The sequence below is a fragment of the Castor canadensis genome, chromosome 11, assembly GCF_047511655.1.
Source record: "Castor canadensis chromosome 11, mCasCan1.hap1v2, whole genome shotgun sequence".
Lineage (NCBI taxonomy): Eukaryota > Metazoa > Chordata > Mammalia > Rodentia > Castoridae > Castor > Castor canadensis.
In genome coordinates, this window is record NC_133396.1 from 107,823,115 (window position 1) to 107,842,107 (window position 18,993).

At 37.7% G+C, this 18,993-nt stretch overlaps 2 long non-coding RNA genes across 2 annotated transcripts; both read left to right on the forward strand.

Moving 5' to 3' along the window:
* Window positions 1–310: 310 nt before the first annotated feature.
* LOC141413913 (uncharacterized) lies at window positions 311–1,846 on the forward strand. The gene is made up of 2 exons (XR_012438934.1): window positions 311–519; window positions 1,231–1,846. It is a non-coding gene; the product is annotated as an uncharacterized lncRNA (long non-coding RNA).
* A 1,559-nt stretch (window positions 1,847–3,405) lies between these two features.
* Window positions 3,406–17,700, forward strand: LOC141413914 (uncharacterized). The gene is made up of 2 exons (XR_012438935.1): window positions 3,406–4,504; window positions 16,940–17,700. It is a non-coding gene; the product is annotated as an uncharacterized lncRNA (long non-coding RNA).
* Window positions 17,701–18,993: the final 1,293 nt, after the last annotated feature.

Sequence of the window (18,993 nt, forward strand, 5' to 3'; positions counted from 1 at the left end):
AAAGGTGGAAGTTGTCATAAAGAAAACTTGTACCTGGGGAGTGGGTGTTAAGATGTGACTAGGTCTCATAGATTCTACCACTAAAAGGAACAAACTGGATATTGTAAAAATTAAATTGAGTGGGAAATGGTTTAATATACAGGACCTTTGGGAAGCTGTGGTACAGGGGGTACGCCATTTCTGATTATAGAAAAGCACCACTGTTGCTAAAGAATTTGGCATAATTTCCAGTGTCACCTGATGCTGGCCTAAGGAGATGGAGACAAGCTCTCAAGTGAATCACTGTACACTTACTTAGCAAGGAGAATCATGCACAAGGAAGTTTCATGACATCAGGATGAGTGTTGCAAGTCATTTTAGAATTCCATGGAGATGGTATTTTTGGTTGAGAAATAAACACATCATTCAGTTCTGGGCTGTGCCTGCTATGTTGGGACATCTGGCTCTTATAAAAGGACCCTCCACCACCCCGATGCTATCTTCTTGCCACTCAGTTGTAGAACTTGGTTGGAAACTCTGGTGAGTACAAACCTTATTGGCCATTCTTGGCACTTTATGATGTTAGACTGTAAACTGGAGCAGAAATGACTATTTCTTTTAACCAATGAATGGTGATGGATGATAAAAAAGAAGACAAGGAGGTTTGGGGGTCAATTTTAGCAATAATTGGCAAGTGACCTTGAAGGTGGGGAAGAAAATGGACTCAAGGTACCATGCTAAAAGAAGGAATTTGATATGGCTCCACATCCATTCAGATTTATCTTGTCAGAATGCCATCTCTCTGAGTGATGGGCTTGGGCCATCACAGTGCTCCTCTAAGGTTTGCAGCTTACTACAATGGTAAGCTCAGGGAAAAAGCGAAGCAGCTTAGCATTCTTGTCAGCTCAATTAAATGGGTAACCAGGGTCTCATTATTTGATAAGATGTTTGTTTCTGGATTAGCTAGAATTTGAAGAGCTGAGACTTGCTTCTTCTACTGAGTATTTGTTTTCAGAGAACACCTGCTGCTGCTTCACAGGCATATGTATTCAGAAACTGGTGGAATTAGAGAGTAACCGAACATGTCTTAAGAGTAAAAGGCTCTAAAATGACAGATTGAAGTGTGACACAAAATTGTACTGTATTAGGGATCACAAAATGGGTCTCTACAGAATTCAGGATAGATGTTTGGCTCTTTGTTCCCCACACAGGACTAGCTCTTATGAACACTGTTGCTTGTTTATTTATCAGATTTTCTGAGATCCAACAGAGATGTCTTACCAAGAGCAACAGTGCAAGCAGCCCTGCCAGCCACCTCCTGTATTCATACCTAAGTGCCCACAGCCATGTCCTCCACCACAGTATCCTCAACCCTGCCCACCACCACAATGCCCTGAGCCCTGCCCTCCACCCAGGTGCCCAGAACCTTGCCCATCCCCAAGGTGCCCTGAGCCATGCTTACCTCCAAATTACCCTGAACCATGTCTACCTAATCCCTGTCTACCTGTACAATGCCCTCCTCCAACATGCCAGCAGAAGTGTCCACCTAAGAGCAAATAACAGCACTAGAATTCATCAGGACCATGAAGAAACAAGATCCAGTTGCTCTTCTTAGACTTGAAATTCCATCAGTCTTCCTTCAGCCCCGATGACAGATTACATCTTCTCTCAACATCTGCCGGCTGGACAGCTGATAGTAGAAGGAATTCCATTTTGCAGTTGATAGCAGTTCTTCAAAGATGAGCATCAGGAGCACTGCCAGCATTTGCTTTTCTGACTGTGATCTTAGTGGTGGTCCATTTCCTGTGAGCAAGGGTATCTGTTTCTTTCTTTCTCCAATAAAGCACGTTCATGGTCAATGCCAAAATCTTTTGCTTGCATTTTGTGTTTTTAATCCCATTTGTTAATTATATCAGCTAAGTGTTGCCTTATGATCCTACTAAATTATTATGTCAGGCTTTTCCATCATTGATTTCTGTCTTTTGAATTAGTTACATCATGTGATTCTTTGTTTTTAATCTCTTTTTTCCCTTTCTAACTTGATGTCTGTGGAATAGATCTTAATCTTTCTCACCTCAGTCTTCAAAAATTAGGAAAGAATGTATTTATCCCAGTGTTCTTACAGAGATGAGTTAATTTGTTCCCATGTGTTCTTAATTATCTGTCATGTGCTAATCAGTGTTCTCCATGCTGGAATGTAGATAATAGTGACCACAGTTCCAGATCTTATACAGTGTATATATATTTTATTTTTATAATTTTTTATTAGGATATATTCATATACAGAGGGGGATTCATAGTGACAATTCTATTAGGCTTACATTGTACATTGCTTAGATCACTTAGATCCTCTCCCTCCTCAACCCCCTCCCTATCCTACTTAAAGCAATTGCAAGAGGTTTCTTTGTTCTATTTCATATAAGTATATGAAGTTCATCAACCATATACCCTCACCTTAATCTCCTTCAATCACCATCCCCCTCCTACTAGAAACTCCCCCCCACAGTACCTATTTTACAGTCCTGTCTTTCATTATTAATATTTAAGTTGATGCTCAAAGGAGTTTCTCTATTTATTTCTGCTTTGTGTTTACTTTATTTTGATCTGTTCAATCTCTTCCATTACTCTCTCTTACTCCTTTACCTCCCACCCCTCCCTTTTTGACAGCTTTTAATACATATTCTTATATCTTCTACCTTCACAAATGCTGTGTTTATGATATTACTGATGTTGTATCTTTTCCTTTCCTTCTTTCTCTGAGTTCCACAGAGTAGTTCCACTATTACAAACATGTTCTATATATGAGTTTGTATATGATCATGCTTATTTTTGTGTTTGTTTATCTTTTGGATCTAGCTTCCATGTATGAAAGAAACATGAGGGCTTTGTCTTTCTGAACCTGGCTTACTTCACTTAACATGATTCCTCCAATTGCATCCATTTACCTTCACACCACATGTCATTATTCCTATGGCTGAGTAAAATTACATTGTGTATAAATACCATATTTTCTTGATCCATTCATTAGTTGTAGGGCATATAGGTTGTGTCCATAGCTTGACTATTGTGAATAGTGCTGCAATGAGCATCAGTGTACAGGTGTGTCTATTGTATCCTCACTTATGCTCCTTTGAGTAGATGCCCAGGAGCAGTATCACTGAATCATATGGCAGTTCTACCTTTACATTTTTGAGGAATCTCCATATTGCTTTCCATAGTGTTTGTACTAATGTGCATTCTTGCCAACTGTGTTTAAGTGTTCTTGTTTCAACTAATATCCCTGTAGATTCTGGATATTTGTCCCTTTTCTCCCATTCTGTGGGCTATCTCTTTATTTATATATTTATTTTTATTCATATGTGCATACAATGTTTGGGTCATTTCTTCCCCCTCCCCCCTTCCCCCACCCCCACCCTTACTCCCCACCCCCTCGCTACCTGGCAGAAACTATTTTGCCCTTATGTCTAATTTTGTTGTAGAGAGAGTATAAGCAATAATAGGAAGGACCAAGGGTTTTTGCTAGTTGAGATAAGGATAGCTATACAGTGAGTTGACTCACATTGATTTCCTATGGATGTATATTACCTTCTAGGTTAATTCTTCTTGTCTAACCTTTTCTCTAGTTCCTGGTACCCTTCTCCTATTGGCCTCAGTTGCTTTAAAATATCTGCTTTAGTTTCTCTGTGTTGAGGGCAACAAATGCTATCTAGTTTTTTAGGTGTCTTACCTATCCTCATACCTCCCTTGTGTGCTCTTGCTTTTATCATGTGCTCAAAGTCTAATCCCCTTGTTGTGTTTGACCTTGATCTAATGTCCACATATGAGGGAGAACATATGATTTTTGGTCTTTTGGGCCAGGCTAACCTCACTCAGAATGATGTTCTCCAATTCCATCCATTTACCAGAGAATGATAACATTTCGTTCTTCTTCATGGCTGCATAAAATTCCATTGTGTATAAATATGTGGGCTGTCTCTTGAGTCTAATGATTGTTTCTTTTATTGGGCAGAAGCTCTTTAGTTTGATGCAATCCCATGTGTTCATTCTTTCTCTAGGAGCTGAGCCTTTTGGGTTCTACTTAGTTATTCTGTCTACTTAAACCTATAGGTCATATCTGTACCCTGAAGATGACTGATGATGAGCTGAGTGCTTCATTTGCCTCTTTCTAAGGCATGTCCAGAGCTGTATAATAAATCTCCTTTCTCTGCCTTCACCATGCCTATTTGGCACTTGGAGGGGGAAGGGTTTGGTCAGTTCTGGTTATGGAATCTCAAGAGTTTGGGTCTTGGGTCCAAAACTCTGGTTTCAGCTTTGGTGAGCCATGCCAGGAGAAAATGTGTGATTTATGTGCTAGCCACCCATGGCTAGTTGACCCTGGAAGGAGAGGAAAGATGGAATCAGTTCCCAGAAGCTGCTGGAATTCTTTTATTTCAGGGATCTTTTCTCATCCTTCACTTCAGCCAGCATTGACTGATTTTACCATCATCTGATGAGACAGAGAAATCAGCATCTGGACTGTACCTTGGTGAGTTCGCCCCAATCCACTCAGCTCTAGGACTTCACCTTCCTTTTTCCTTGTTATCTAGAGGGTTTTCTTGGCTATTTGATGTTTGAACCATTTGGGCTTTCTTTAAATTGTCTGATGAGGAATTTCAGGTCCCTCATTTAAGGCTTCATTGATTTGGGGTCATTTGAGAATTTTGTGCTAGCAATTAGTAGGGAAGGAATGAAGAGTAATAGAGAAACCTGGGTTTTGTGTTGGAGATCTCTGTCATGGACTCTTGAAGAATGAAAAGTGGTAAGTCCATCTTATCTCTCGAGGAAGAGTTCTGGCTGACTAGTCAGTCTACTAAAAAAGAGGGAAAGAAAAAAATTGGCAAAAAGACAACTTCTAAGAGTGCACTCAGAATTAATGTAATTGTTTTTGTGTGCCATTGTGTGTATTTTATGTGTCTATGATGATTGGCTTATTAGAGGCTAAAGTCTGATAGCTATGGCAGAATTTTTTTGGAAACTAAGACTGACTCAAAATTCTTCCCTAGTGTTGATTCTTGCTTCAGCTATCAAGTCCCCTAAAAATGAGTCTTAAGAAAGAGCATGGGGGCATATCTCAATCTGCCTTAGTTATTTAAAGAAATAATTGACCAATGTACTTGTGGCAACTGAATTGATTTTTGCATGTCTTGAACTCTTGAAACTTTGCTCAATTAAATTGGCATTTATGGTATGCCTAATTTAAAACTTTTTGCATATGAGTGTATTTGCCTGTGAATGTCATGAGGATGATTCTTACTGTAGAATTAATATAAAGAAATGGTTACTTCTGTTCTCTCTCTCCCACACCTTTTCTGCTGCCACTTTAAGAAAACCAGGTTTCCAAAGTTATTATCTAAACCAGGTCTAACTAAATGTAGGTATTCAAGAATTATCCTCTGCCTTAGAACTGAAGAAAAGAACTGTATGGATAGTAACCTTAATCTGTTTCATTTTTCTGTAAGCGTAATTTGCATTCAGCTCTCTTTTATAGTTGGATCTATTAACAAATGTGCTCTTGTAAATTGCTGTTGTGTAGAGAAACAGGTTAAAATTGCTTTTATTCTTGAGTCTACATATTAAAATGTAAAGCCAATAGAGTATTTTATTTTATTGGACAAAAGAAGCATTTTTGTCTAAATTCAAAATTTTGTAAAACTTATTTCAAAGTGAAAATTAGAAAAGTCTTAAAGCTTATTAAAATTTTATATATTTATGTAAGTCAACTATGATTTAAAAGTAGTTTAAAAATCTTCTAAGGTCAAAATTTAGTGTGCTGAGTAAAACCAGAACCTAATTCTCTATGTATATAATAACAAGGCTATCTTGATGTTCTACTCTTAGTAACATTTGTAAGAAACTGACTTAAGGGAAATATTTTATCAAAATAATTGTTTTCTGTCAATCTCGTTAGGATTTTGACTACTTAGGAAACTAAACCTAGGCCAAGTTTTCTTGTTGAACGTGGATATAAAAATTCTCAGAAAATACTTGCAAAGTGAATTCAATAGCTATTTAAAAGGTCATACACTGTGGCCAAATTGGTTTCATTCCAGGGTCATATTGATTCGCCTGTGTGAATCAATAAATATAATACAGCACCTAAATAGAGTCAAGATAAAAATCACATGATCATCTCTCAAAAGATCCAGAAAAAGCTTTGATAAAATTTAACATCCTCTCATAATAAATTAGTTTTACAGGCTCATACTCCCACATAATGCAGGCTTTATTTGATAAATCAATAGCCAATATTATACTGAGTGGGGAGAAACTGAAAACATTTCTGCCAAAAGCAGGAGCAGGGTGTCTACTTTACCACTCTTATTCAATAGAGCACCTGAAATTTTAGCCTTACCAATTAAGTAAGGGGAAAGAAATGAAAGGCATAGAAACAGAAAAAGAGAAATTCATTTTACCCCTATGTGCAGATAATTGCTTCTATACTTAGAAAACTTTAAAAATCTCATCAAAATACTATCAAAACTGATAAATTTAGCAAGTAGCAGGATACAAATTCAGTGTAGAAAAATCAGTAGCTTTTCTATACACCAATGAAAAACTTGATGAGAATGAAATCAGGAAAGCGATCTTGTTTATAAGCCTAGAGAAAGTAATATAACTATGAATCAGCCTTTCCAAGGAGGTGAAAGAACTCTATAATGTAATAATACAAAACACCTATGAACAAAATTGAAGCAGACACTTAGAAGATGGAAAGACTTCCCATGACCACAGATTGGGAGAATTCCTATTGTATTGTAGATTAATGTAGACTACCAACAATGATCTACAGATTTAGTGCAATTGCCATCAAAGTATCAATGACATCTTCACAGAACTGGAAAAAGAATCCTAAAATTCACATGGAAACACAAAAGGACTCCAAATTGGCAATGCAACCATGGGGAAAAAGAGCAATGCTAGGGGCATCACAATACAGTCCTCATGACCAGTATAGCCCTGCCATTAGTGGCAATCTAGGTGTCATGATGATGGAGAGATTTTCAACAATCCCAGATACCTGACCTGTAGTCAGGAACTGCAGTCTAGGGAACTGCTTCAGTCTAGAGAAGAGGGATCTGGGAAGCATGGAGCATGCCATAGGTCAGTTGCGGGGAGTGAAACTGAAGGGAGGTTAGGAACACAGCCCCTAGGAGCTAGCATAGGAACATACAAAAAAAAAACTTTAAGTCTACTTTTCTGAACTGTTTTTCTGATTTAGGATCTTTACTGTCACTCTCCCACTGAGCTAACTCTCTAAACAGACATCGCCTTCTGACCTAAACATATCAGACTTAAAAAAATGCTCTGGGGGGAAATGGTAGACACCCTTCTATCCAACACTGAAGAAAATATTGACTGCCTTTTTTGTTTGTTAATTTCTGGTGCTTTTATTCTTTCTTGCTTTCTTTTGTTTTTTGCCCATCATTTTTCAATAATTATATTTGAGCTGCAACACTCATCTTTTAATACTTGATTTTAAGCATATTTTCTCAATCCCTTTTCTATCATTATCCCCTATTTCTAGTTTCTTTATAGCAACAATTAGAAAAATATCACTTTTTGTTTTCTTCTCTCTCTATTCTCTTGGCCACAATCCTTCTGTGTTGTCATTAGTTTTGGCAGCTTGTTAAATGTCAAGATTGCTTCCCCTTTCTTCTATCCTTCCCACTATACCTTTAGCTGAATCTTTTCTATCCTTACCTTTCTTCTTCCTCATTACCCCCCTCTATATACTTCAGCTGCCTTTTCTTGCATCCTATTACAGCATACCTCATGTACTATTCATTATTGTTATCCCTCTTATATACTTTCCATTACTGCTTTTCTTGACTAAGTTCTTCCTAGTTCAGGAGGTGTTATACCTGCTCCTTTATTCCTCTTACATTTCTGTAAAAATAGTGAACTGGTGTTGTTATAACACACTATCCTTTAACTTTTTTCATCAAATTTGCACTCATCTTGCTATTGTAGCTGCACTTCACTTCTCTGTTGCTTTCTATTTTCTTCTACAGTCTTTTCTTCCCTCCCTCTTTCATCTGTCAATTCTCCTTTAAATCCTTCAGAATCACTCAATGTTTGTTGTTTGTGATGTTCTGGTACTATCTACCCTAATACCTAGTTTAATTATTATTTTTCTGTTAGCAGGATTCTGTTCTTTCCAGTATGAATCCATGTCAATTTGGGGTATTCTTGGTTTTGCTCCTTATCCATTATGCAATATCATATAACAAAAGAAACCTACCACTGCAGAGGGGACTGAGGGTTGGGAGTTTAGGGTAAGGAAAGATAGAGAAAGGAGAGCCTACTTAAAGGTTTTAGGTTTTTTTTCCCTTATCACAGAGCTAATTGAATTTTGTTCTTCCTAGAACTTGAAAGATTGCTGTGAAGCTGATGTAAGACAATAGTATTTAGGAACCCAATACCATACATTTATTCAACCATATTTCAGGTTTGAGGTAATGTCTTGAGTGATGAAGACACAATCCCTTTGGTTTAGAATGTTGCAAGTCAAGGGAGAAGCTGATGAGAGGAAACTCCACTAACTGTAGCTGGCTATGAGAAGCAAAGCTCAGTGTTTTTGTGGGGACTCACCTAGGCCTTGTGTCTGAGTAGAACGGACCCATGAGGGATTTTCACTGGAGTGGTGGCATTGTTGAAAATAGTGCAGGCATTAGTCAAGCAAAAACAGTAGGAAGATGCTATATTACAGGTGTAGGAAAGAAATTCACTGATAAGAGGAATAAAGGTATGAGAGAAAAATCACAAGCATTTAATATTGCAGTAGCACGCAGTTTGCGGCATAGAGTAATAAGGAATGAGGCTAGAGAGGAAGGAAGGGCTGTGTAATGCCTAGGACTTATCCTTGTAACTTAATGTACTTTAAACATTCTTGTGACATAGTCAGATTTGCCTTTTTAGAGGAGCACTCTGAGTGCAATGCAGAAAATGGATCTGGATGAAATAAGACTAGGCAGAAGATAGGCGAGGAAGCTATGGTAATATTGAGCAAGGAAGAAAAAGGCCTTGAAGTTAGCATAGGAGTAAATGGATTCCAGAAATATTTAGGCTGTTAAACTGGCATGATGTGATGACTGATTGGAATAAGTAATAGAGGGAAAGGAATCAAAATAATTCAAGTAACTGAGAGGACGAGCTAGTCAATACTGGAGGTTCAAATAGTTGTAAGAAAGATTGGTAGTTTGTTGAAGGAGGATTAACAGATAGAGATGTACAGAAGGCAAGATGATAAATTATGTTTGAAGTGAGTTCTGCAATGCAACTGTAGTTGTGTGAGTTAACAGAGTTATGATTATTAAAACCATAAGAATCATTGGGATCATGACAGAGAATGAATGAGCTGATAAAAGCCATGATTAAGGGACCAGGCTCTCCATTTGGCATGTAAGGGAAAAGTTTCGGCTCAAGAGGAAGAAAGACAGCACACAGGACTAGGAGAATCTATTAAGCAAATATCATGAAATCCAGCAAGAAGAGAGTTAAAAGAAAGATTGATAGTGTTGAGTACAGAAGGGAAATCAAGGAATATTAGACAGTTCATTTTACTGAATGTTATTGTAGAACTTAAAGGAATTTCAGTAGAAAGTGTGGGGGAATTGAAGACAGATTGCCATGGGTTGATTTGTAAATGAGGCAGTTGTAAATGGCTCTTCCATGGCTAAGGAATAATGAGAGCAGTGAGATCATAGCCATATGGGAATCCTACAGCTGAGACATACATTTCACTGGGAGATTCTTAAATTTTCTTATAGGCTTGTAATGATGTGCCATAAATCAGGTTAAGTTGAGTAAAACAGAATTAGGTGGCAAAGAGAACAAGGCTCTGGAGTAGAGGAGGTACTGCCACTGACACCACTAGACCCCTGTATGAATGAATGTGTTTGTAATTTGGTGTTAAAAACTTAAATGCCTTTTCATATGATATTTTAGTTAAAGTGCCAAGAGCCCAGAAGAAAGAAAGAATATCAAAGCTGCAAGAGGGAAGGACTGTGTTACTTACAAAGGCAAACCTATGGAAAAAGCAGTAGACCTTTCAGCAGAAACCATAAAGGCCAGGAGAGCAGGACTGATGAGTTTCAAGCCCTGAAACCAAGCAACTGTCAATTAAAACTACTATATATAGTAAAGTTATCCTTTAAAATTGAGGAGAAATAAAGACCTTCTACAATAAGCATAAGCTAATGCAATTACTGACTATTAAGTGAGCATTTCAGTGGATATTTAATGAGATACTATACACAAGGGAGGAAAAAAGACATACACAAGCACAAGAGCTCAGGAAATAAAAAATCTCAGTAGGAGAACAGAAAAACAAATGTGAGATAGGAGAACATCATACATTATTAAATCAATAAAGGAGCAAATCTCTAAGAAAAAGAAGGTAGAATTCAGTCCATACCTCTCAATAACAGTACATGTAAATCACCTTTTTTTGCTTTAAAAAAATCTTTTTATTAACATAAATTTATTATTAGCATTAACAATTATTAATGATTTAGCATAAATGAATTAATTATTAGTATAAATTAGCATACATTGGTCAAAAGGGTTTCATTGTTATACTTACATACCTTCACCTAGCGTACTTTGATCCAATTCACCCACTTTCTTTTTCTTCCTTTTTTATTTTATTATTCATATGTGCATACAAGGCTTGGGTCATTTCTCCCCCATGCCCCTACGCCCTCCCTTACCACCCACTCTGCCCCCTACCTCTCCCCCCACCCCCTCAATACCCAGCAGAAACTATTTTGCCCTTATTTCTAATTTTGTTGTAGAGAGAGCATAAGCCATAATAGGAAGGAACAAGGGTTTTTGCTGGTTGAGATAAGGATAGCTATACAGGGCGTTGACTCACATTAATTTCCTACGTGTGTGTGTTACCTTCTAGGTTAATTCTTTTTGATCTAAACTTTTCTCTAGTTCCTGGTCTCTTTTTCCTATTGGCCTCAGTTGCTTTTAAGGTATCTGCTTTAGTTTCTCTGCGTTAAGGGCAACAAATGCTAGCTTATTTTTTAGGTGTCTTACCTATCCTCACTCCTCCCTTGTGTGCTCTGACTTTTATCATGTGCTCAAAGTCCAACCCGATTGTTGTGTTTGCCCTTGATCTAATGTCCACATATGAGGGAGAACATATGATTTTTGGTCTTTTGAGCCAGGCTAACCTCACTCAGAATGATGTTCTCCAATTCCATCCATTTACCAGTGAATGATAACATTTCGTTCTTCTTCATGGCTGCATAAAATTCCATTGTGTATAGATACCACATTTTCTTAATCCATTCGTCGGTGGGGGGGGCATCTTGGCTGTTTCCATAACTTGGCTATTGTGAATAGTGCCGCAATAAACATGGGTGTGCAGGTGCCTCTGGAGTAACCTGTGTCACAGTCTTTTGGGTATATCCCCAAGAGTGGCATTGCTGGATCAAATGGTAGATCAATGTTTAGCTTTTTAAGTAGCCTCTGAATTATTTTCCAGAGTGGTTGCACTAGTTTACATTCCCACCAGCAGTGTAAGAGGGTTCCTTTTTCCCCGCATCCTCGCCAATACCTGTTGGTGGTGGTGTTGCTAATGATGGCTATTCTAACAGGGGTGAGGTGGAATCTTAGTGTGGTTTTAATTTGCATTTCCTTTATTGTTAGAGATGGTGAGCATTTTTTCATGTGTTTTTTGTCCATTTGAATTTCTTCTTTTGAGAAAGTTCTGTTTAGTTCACTTGCCCATTTCTTTATTGATTCATTAGTTTTAGGAGAATTTAGTTTTTTAAGTTCCCTATATATTCTGGTTATCAGTCCTTTGTCTGATGTGTAGCTGGCAAATATTTTCACCCACTCTGTGAGTGTTCTTTTCAGTTTAGATACCATTTCTTTTGATGAACAGAAGCTTTTTAGCTTTATAAGGTCCCATTTATCTATGCTATCTCTTAGGTGCTGTGCTGCTGGGGTTTCGTTGAGAAAATTCTTACCTATACCTACTAACTCCAGAGTATTTCCTACTCTTTCCTGTATCAACTTTATAGTTTGTGGTCTGATATTAAGATCCTTAATCTTGGTGTAGGGTGATATACATGGATCTAGTTTCAGTTTTTTGCAGACTGCTAACCAGTTTTCCCAGCAGTTTTTGTTGAAGAGGCTGCTATTTCTACATCATATATTTTTAGCTACTTTGTCAAAGACAAGTTGGTTATAGCTGTGTGGCTTCATATCTGGGTCCTCTATTCTTTTCCACTGGTCTTCATGTCTGTTTTTGTGCCAGTACCATGCTGTTTTTATTGTTATTGCTTTGTAATATAGTTTGAAGTCAGGTATTGTGATACCTCCTACATTGTTCTTTTGACTGAGTATTGCCTTGGCTATTCGTGGCCTCTTGTGTTTCCATATAAATTTAACAGTAGATTTTTCAATCTCTTTAATGAATGTCATTGGAATTTTGATGGGAATTGCATTAAACATGTAGATTACTTTTGGGAGTATAGACATTTTTACTATGTTGATTCTACCAATCCATGAGCATGGGAGATCCCTCCACTTTCTATATTCTTCCTCAATCTATTTCTTTAGAAGTGTATAGTTTTCCTTGTAGGTATTTGATTTTGTTTGAGGCTATTGTAAATGGAATTGTTTTCATACATTCTTTTTCAGTTTGCTCATTGTTAGTGTATAGAAATGCTAATGATTTTTCTATGTTGATTTTATATCCTGCTACCTTTCTATAGCTATTGATGATGTCTAGAAGCTTCGAGTAGAGTTTTTTGGGTCTTTAAGGTATAGGATCATGTTGTCTGCAAATAGGGATATTTTGACAGTTTCTTTACCTATTTGTATTCCTTTTATTCCTTCTTCTTGCCTAATTGCTCTGGCTAGGAATTCCAGTACTATGTTGAATAGGAGTGGAGATAGTGGGCATCCTTGTCTGGTTCCTGATTTTAGAGGGAATGGTTTCAGTTATTCTCCATTAAGTATAATGCTGGCTGTAGGTTTGTCATATATAGCTTTTATAATGTTGAGGTACTTTCCTTCTATTCCTAGTTTTCTTAGAGCTTTTATCATGAAATGGTGTTGGATCTTATCAAAGGCTTTTTCTGCATCTATTGAGATGATCAAGTGGTTTTTGTCTTTGCTTCTGTTAATGTGGTTTATTACATTTATTGATTTTCGTATGTTGAACGACCCCTGCATCCCTGGGATGAAGCCTACTTGGTCGTGGTGAATAATCTTTTTGATGTGTTGCTGAATTCGGTTTGCCATTATTTTGTTGAGGATTTTTGCATCAATGTTCACTAAGGAGATTGGCCTATAGTTCTCCTTTTTGGAGGTGTCTTTGCCTGGTTTTGGGATAAGTGTAATACTGGCTTCATAAAATGTGTTTGGCAGTTTTGCTTCCCTTTCTATTTCATGGAACAGTTTAAGGAGGGTTGGTATCTGTTCTTCTTTAAAGGTCTAATAGGATTCAGCAGAGAATCCATCAGGTCTTGGACTTTTCTTTTTGGGGAGACTCTTGATTGCTGCTTCAATTTCATTTTGTGTTATAGGTCTATTCAGGTGATTAATTTCCTCTTGGTTCAGTTTTGGATGATCATATGTATCTAGAAATCTGTCCATTTCTTTAAGATTATTTTTCTTAATTCCCTTCTCTTCTCACCCCCTTTTAAAGCAGTTTTTAGTGGGTTTCATTATACTATTTTCATGCATATATTTATAATCAGTCACCCATCACCCTCTACTTTCCCCATCCCCAGTCAACTAATCCTATCCCAGCTTCCCTGTTACAATCATATCATGGTATTTACTTTTAAGTCTAGATTATACGTGAGTGAAAATGTACAGTATTTTCCATCTGAACTTGATTATGTCATTCAACATAATAATCTCTAGCTCCATCCATTTTATCAAATGACATAATTTCATTCTTTTTACTGCTTAATAATACTTTATTATGTATATATTCCGCATATATTTTATCCATTTGCAGTTTTTGGACATGTACGCTGATTCCATAGTTGGCTATTTTGGATAGTGCTGCAATAAATATGGGTGTGCAGGTGCCTCTATTGTACATTGACTTCATCTTCAGATATATGCCAGAAAGTGGTATAATATATTAGCTTGTAGATTTTTGAGGAACTTCCATACTTAACTCTCCAATTTTATGATGCACACTATCTGAATGGACTAAAAAATAAAATCTAACTGTTTACTGTTTGCAAGAAACTCACCTCTCTGACAAAGACATACACAGACTAAAAATGAGAGGATGGAAAATGATATTCCTAGCAACGGGAATCCATAAGGGAACAGGAGCAACACCCATATCTGAAAAAGCAGGATTTGAACCAAATTTAGTAAGAAGGGTATAAAGAAGTTCACCACATATTAATAAAGCTAACAATCCATCAAGAATATGTAACAATTGTAAATGTATATGCACCAAATGTTATTTCAACCATTCCATAAAACAAACAACACTGGAGGTGTAATGGACAGGTGTGCTCAAATACAAATATAGTGACTTCAGTACTCCAGTTACATCATCCAAACAAAACATCACCAAAGAAATTTGAGCATTAATTTGCACCAAGGTCCAGCAAACTTTTGAGGTATGAACAGTTCCTATTTTTTTTTGGTAGGACTAGGCTTTGAGCTCAGGGCTTTGCACTTGCAAAGCAGGCACTCTACCACTTGAGCTACACTTCCAGTCCCCAGTCTGTAATTTTAATTTGCAGTTGTGTAAACTAATCTTCAAGTAGGTTCAAAGCTTTTTGATGTTACACATTGGTTGTATGTGAAGATGTCTGTATAGCAATGGTACTCAAGTTTTCCCCAAGTTGGGACCAGCTAAAGTGTTGTTATGGTTCAATAAAGTAAAATAAGAAATTCTCAGTGGGTTCTGCATCAGCCATATCCAATGGTAAGATAAATAGCCTGCAGAACTTCATTCCTTGAGTGTTCAAAGAAGGCACAAACTCCTACTAAATGTCATCTCATAAGAGAGTAGCTGTAGAGTCAACTGAATCAATTCATACAGCAGAATACCACATTTAGGAAGTGTGAGTGGAAAAGTGGATGCAGTCCAGACATTGAGGCATTGTAAAGATGAATTTGGGTTTCTCATAGAGCACAAGTCACACAGTGTCACAAAGGCCACAGAGACAAGGTTGGTCTGCAAATCTGCAAATGTGATGGCCTAGAAAACTGAGAGCCATTCAAGACCCTTAATGGTTCCTGTGGATGTACATAATGGGAGGAACTGTCAGCGTACAGGAAGCTGCAATATGATTTTTTGACCCTGATCAAGCCAATGGATTTTCAAAACAAACAAACAAGCAAACAAACAAACAAACCGACCCTACTGGCTGGGTGTGGTGGCTCCTGATTGCATTTCCAGCTATTTGCAAGACAGAAATGAGGAGATCTGTGTTGTGGTCCATGCATAAATTTAGTGAGACTGCATCTCAATAATAAGCTGGGCTTCATGGTGGACACCTGACATACCAGCTGTGCAGGAAGCATAAGTATAAGTAACATGATCTAGGGTGGCCCTGAGAAAATGCAAGACCCTATATGAGAAATGACTAAAGTGAAAATTGCTCATGGGTAAGTCAAGCACCTCTACCTTAACTTGTAAAGCACGCTTAGCTAGCATGAGTCCCTGAGTTCAAACTCCAGTACTGTAACCCTCTCCAAAAAAACCCTCAAAGAAAACAGAAATACAACAAAGTAAAAAAATCTCAAGACAAATAGCTTATGTTAAAGAGGAAGTTAATCATAAAAGATGTACTTTGGGATTAAGATATGGCTAGACATGATGGTCTCTACCATTAAAGAGAAAAAAGCTGAATAGTGGAAAAATGAAATTGAATGGGTAATAGCCTTATCTATAGGACCCGTAGGAATCTGTGGAGAAGTTGCAGGCACTATTCCCGATTATAGAAAAGCATTACTGATGCTAGAGAATTTGACAAATTTCCAATGTCATCTGACACTGGCATGGGGAACTGAGACAAAGTCTCAAGTGAATCACTGCACTTATCCCTGGTGAGGAGGAACACGCACAAGGAAGTTCCATGATATCAGCATGAGTGTGGCAATTCATTTTGGGATTCCATGGAGATGGTATTTTTGGTTGGGAAATACACACATATTTCCAGTCCTGGGCTATGCCTGCTATGTTGGGGCTTCTGGTCCTTGTAAAAGGACTCTCCACCACCCTTATACTATCTTCTTGCCACTTGGTTGTAGATCTTCTGTGGAGACTGGTAAGTACAAAGCTTAGAGGCCTTTCTTGGCACTTGGATGATGTTAGACTATAACCTTTTTATAGTCTTTTTAAGAAATTAATAATGAATGAAGTAAAGAACATTATTAAGTTTCAGTGTCAGTTTTAGCTGGACCTGGTCATGAGGAAATGGAGTCAAAGGTACCAGGCTAAATGAAGGAATTTGAGAGGGCTCCATATCCATTGAAATTCATCTCATCAGAGTGTCGACACCTTGAGTGATGGATGGACTTGGGCCTTCACAGTGCTCTTGTAAGGTCTGTGCTTTGGGACCACAGTAAGCTCCGAGAAAGAGAGAAGCAGCTCAGCACCATAAACATTTCTAATAAATGGATAGTCAGGGCTTCATGGTTTAACAAGAAGTTTGTTTCAGAATTGACTAGAATTTTAATATCTGGGCCTTTCTTCTTCAATTGAGGGTTTGTTTGCAGAAAACATTACTGCCTCCAAGACAATGTCTTCAGAAATTGGTAAACTGAGAGATTAGTCAAATAAAATGCTGAGAGTAACGTTCTAGAATGGAAGATTGAAGAAGTGACATAAAATTATAGTGTATTAGGGATGTCTGGCTCTTTGTTCCACTTTAAGACTGTCCCTTAGGAGCACTGTTACTTATTTATCTTTCAGCTTCTCTGAGATCCAGTAGAGATGTCTTACCAAGAGGAGCAGTGCAAGCAGCCCTGCCAGCCACCTCCTGTGTTCATACCTAAGTGCCAAGAGCCCTGTCCTCCATCAACTGCCCACAGTCCTGTCTTCTACCAAGCTGCCCACAACCCTGCCTTCCACCATGTTGTCCAGAACCCTGCCCACCACCTCAGTAGTCTCAACCCTTCCTCCACTGAGTTATTTAGATCCTTGTCCTCCACCACATTATCCACAGCCCTGCCCACAAGCACAATGCTCTGAGCCCTGTCCTCCCCTGAGGTGCCCAGAACCTTGCCCACTCCCATGGTGCCCTGAGCCAGGCTCACTTCCAAGGTAACTGGAGCTATGTCCAACTGTGCCCTGCCAACCTGTGCAATGTCCACCTCCAGCATGCCAGCAGAAGTGTCAACCTAAGTGCAAGAAACAGCACTTGAACTCATTGCGACCATGAAATAACAGGATTTATTGGCTTTCTTAAAGTCAAAACTCTGTTATTTTCCCTTCTGCCATGGTGACAGATCACTTCTTCTCTGAACATCTACCACATTGGACAGCTGAAAGAAGAAGGAATTCCATTTTTGCAGCTGATAGCATGTTCTTGAATGACAAGCAGCAGAATTATTGACTGATTTTGCTTTGCTGTCTCTCTTTCTGTGGTCTAGATGGTGGTCCATTCCCTGTGAGCCAGGGTGTCTGTTTCTTTGCTTCTCTAATAAAGTACATGGTCCTTGGTTATATCCACACATGTTTTGTTTGTTTTTGTTTTTAACTCATTTATTAATTATATGAGATGAGTGTTTCTTTCTGTTTCTACTAAATTATTCTGTCTGGGTCTTCCATCACTGATTTCAGTTTAGTTTAAATTTGTCTTTCAGATTGGTTATGTCAAATGATTCTTTCATTGTTTTTAAACTGTTTCCCCTTTCTAATTTGATGACTGTGGAATAGTTATTCAATACTTTTTACTTCCAACCTTCAAAAGGTAGGAAAGAAGGTAATTATCTCTATCTTCTTACAGAAATGAATTAGTTGGTTTCCATGTGTTCCTAATTATGTTGTGTGCCAGTCAGTCTTCTGCATGCTGGGAGACCATAATCCTAGTTCTTATAAAATGTATATATTTAAAAAAATTTTATTACCATATAATAGTTGTATGGGGGATACCTTGTGAGAATTACATATGTGTTTACAATATATCTTAGCTAGATTTTTCTCCTCCATTGTTCTGTCTCTTCTTTCCTCACTACTTTCTTAGAACAATTTCAACAAGCTCATTCTTATATTTTCATATATGGATACAACATACATTCACCATATTCACCTCATTCACCCATTCCTTGTTCCCACCCCCTCCTAGTAGTACCTACCCTTGAAAAAGATCTATTTTTCCCTCCTGCCCTTCATTTTTAAGTGCATATTGATAGTCCAAAGGAGTTTCACCATGATACTTCAGGACTGTGTATATCATGATTTTATCAAATTAACCTTCTTCCCCTATTACCTACTCATTCTCTATCACCATGCTCCCCTAAAATTCAATAGCTTACTGTACAGTGCATTATATTATATTTATATATAGATGAATTGTTTCAATATTTCCCATTCTCTAAATTTTTCTTTACCTCTCTTGCCTCCTGTCGTCCCCTCAGACAGATTCACTAATACAGTTTTGTTCTTTCTCTGGCTATATATGCATGTGCATATATATATATATATATATATATACACACATATGTGTGTATGATCATATATGTACCTATATATACACTTAACTTATAGATCTAGCTTCCACATATGAGAGAAAATGTGACCTTTGACTTTTTGAGTCTGGCATACTTTGCTTAATAAGAAGTTTTCCAATTCCAGTCATTTACCAGCAATCAGCATAATTTAATAGAATACATAATCTTAAGGAAGTTACACATAATCCCTCATCTCTTTATTTTATTCACATGTGCATACATTGTTTGGGTCATTTCTCCCCTTGCCCCCTGTCCCCACCCTTTCTCCCCACCCCCTCTAGCTTCCAAGCAGAA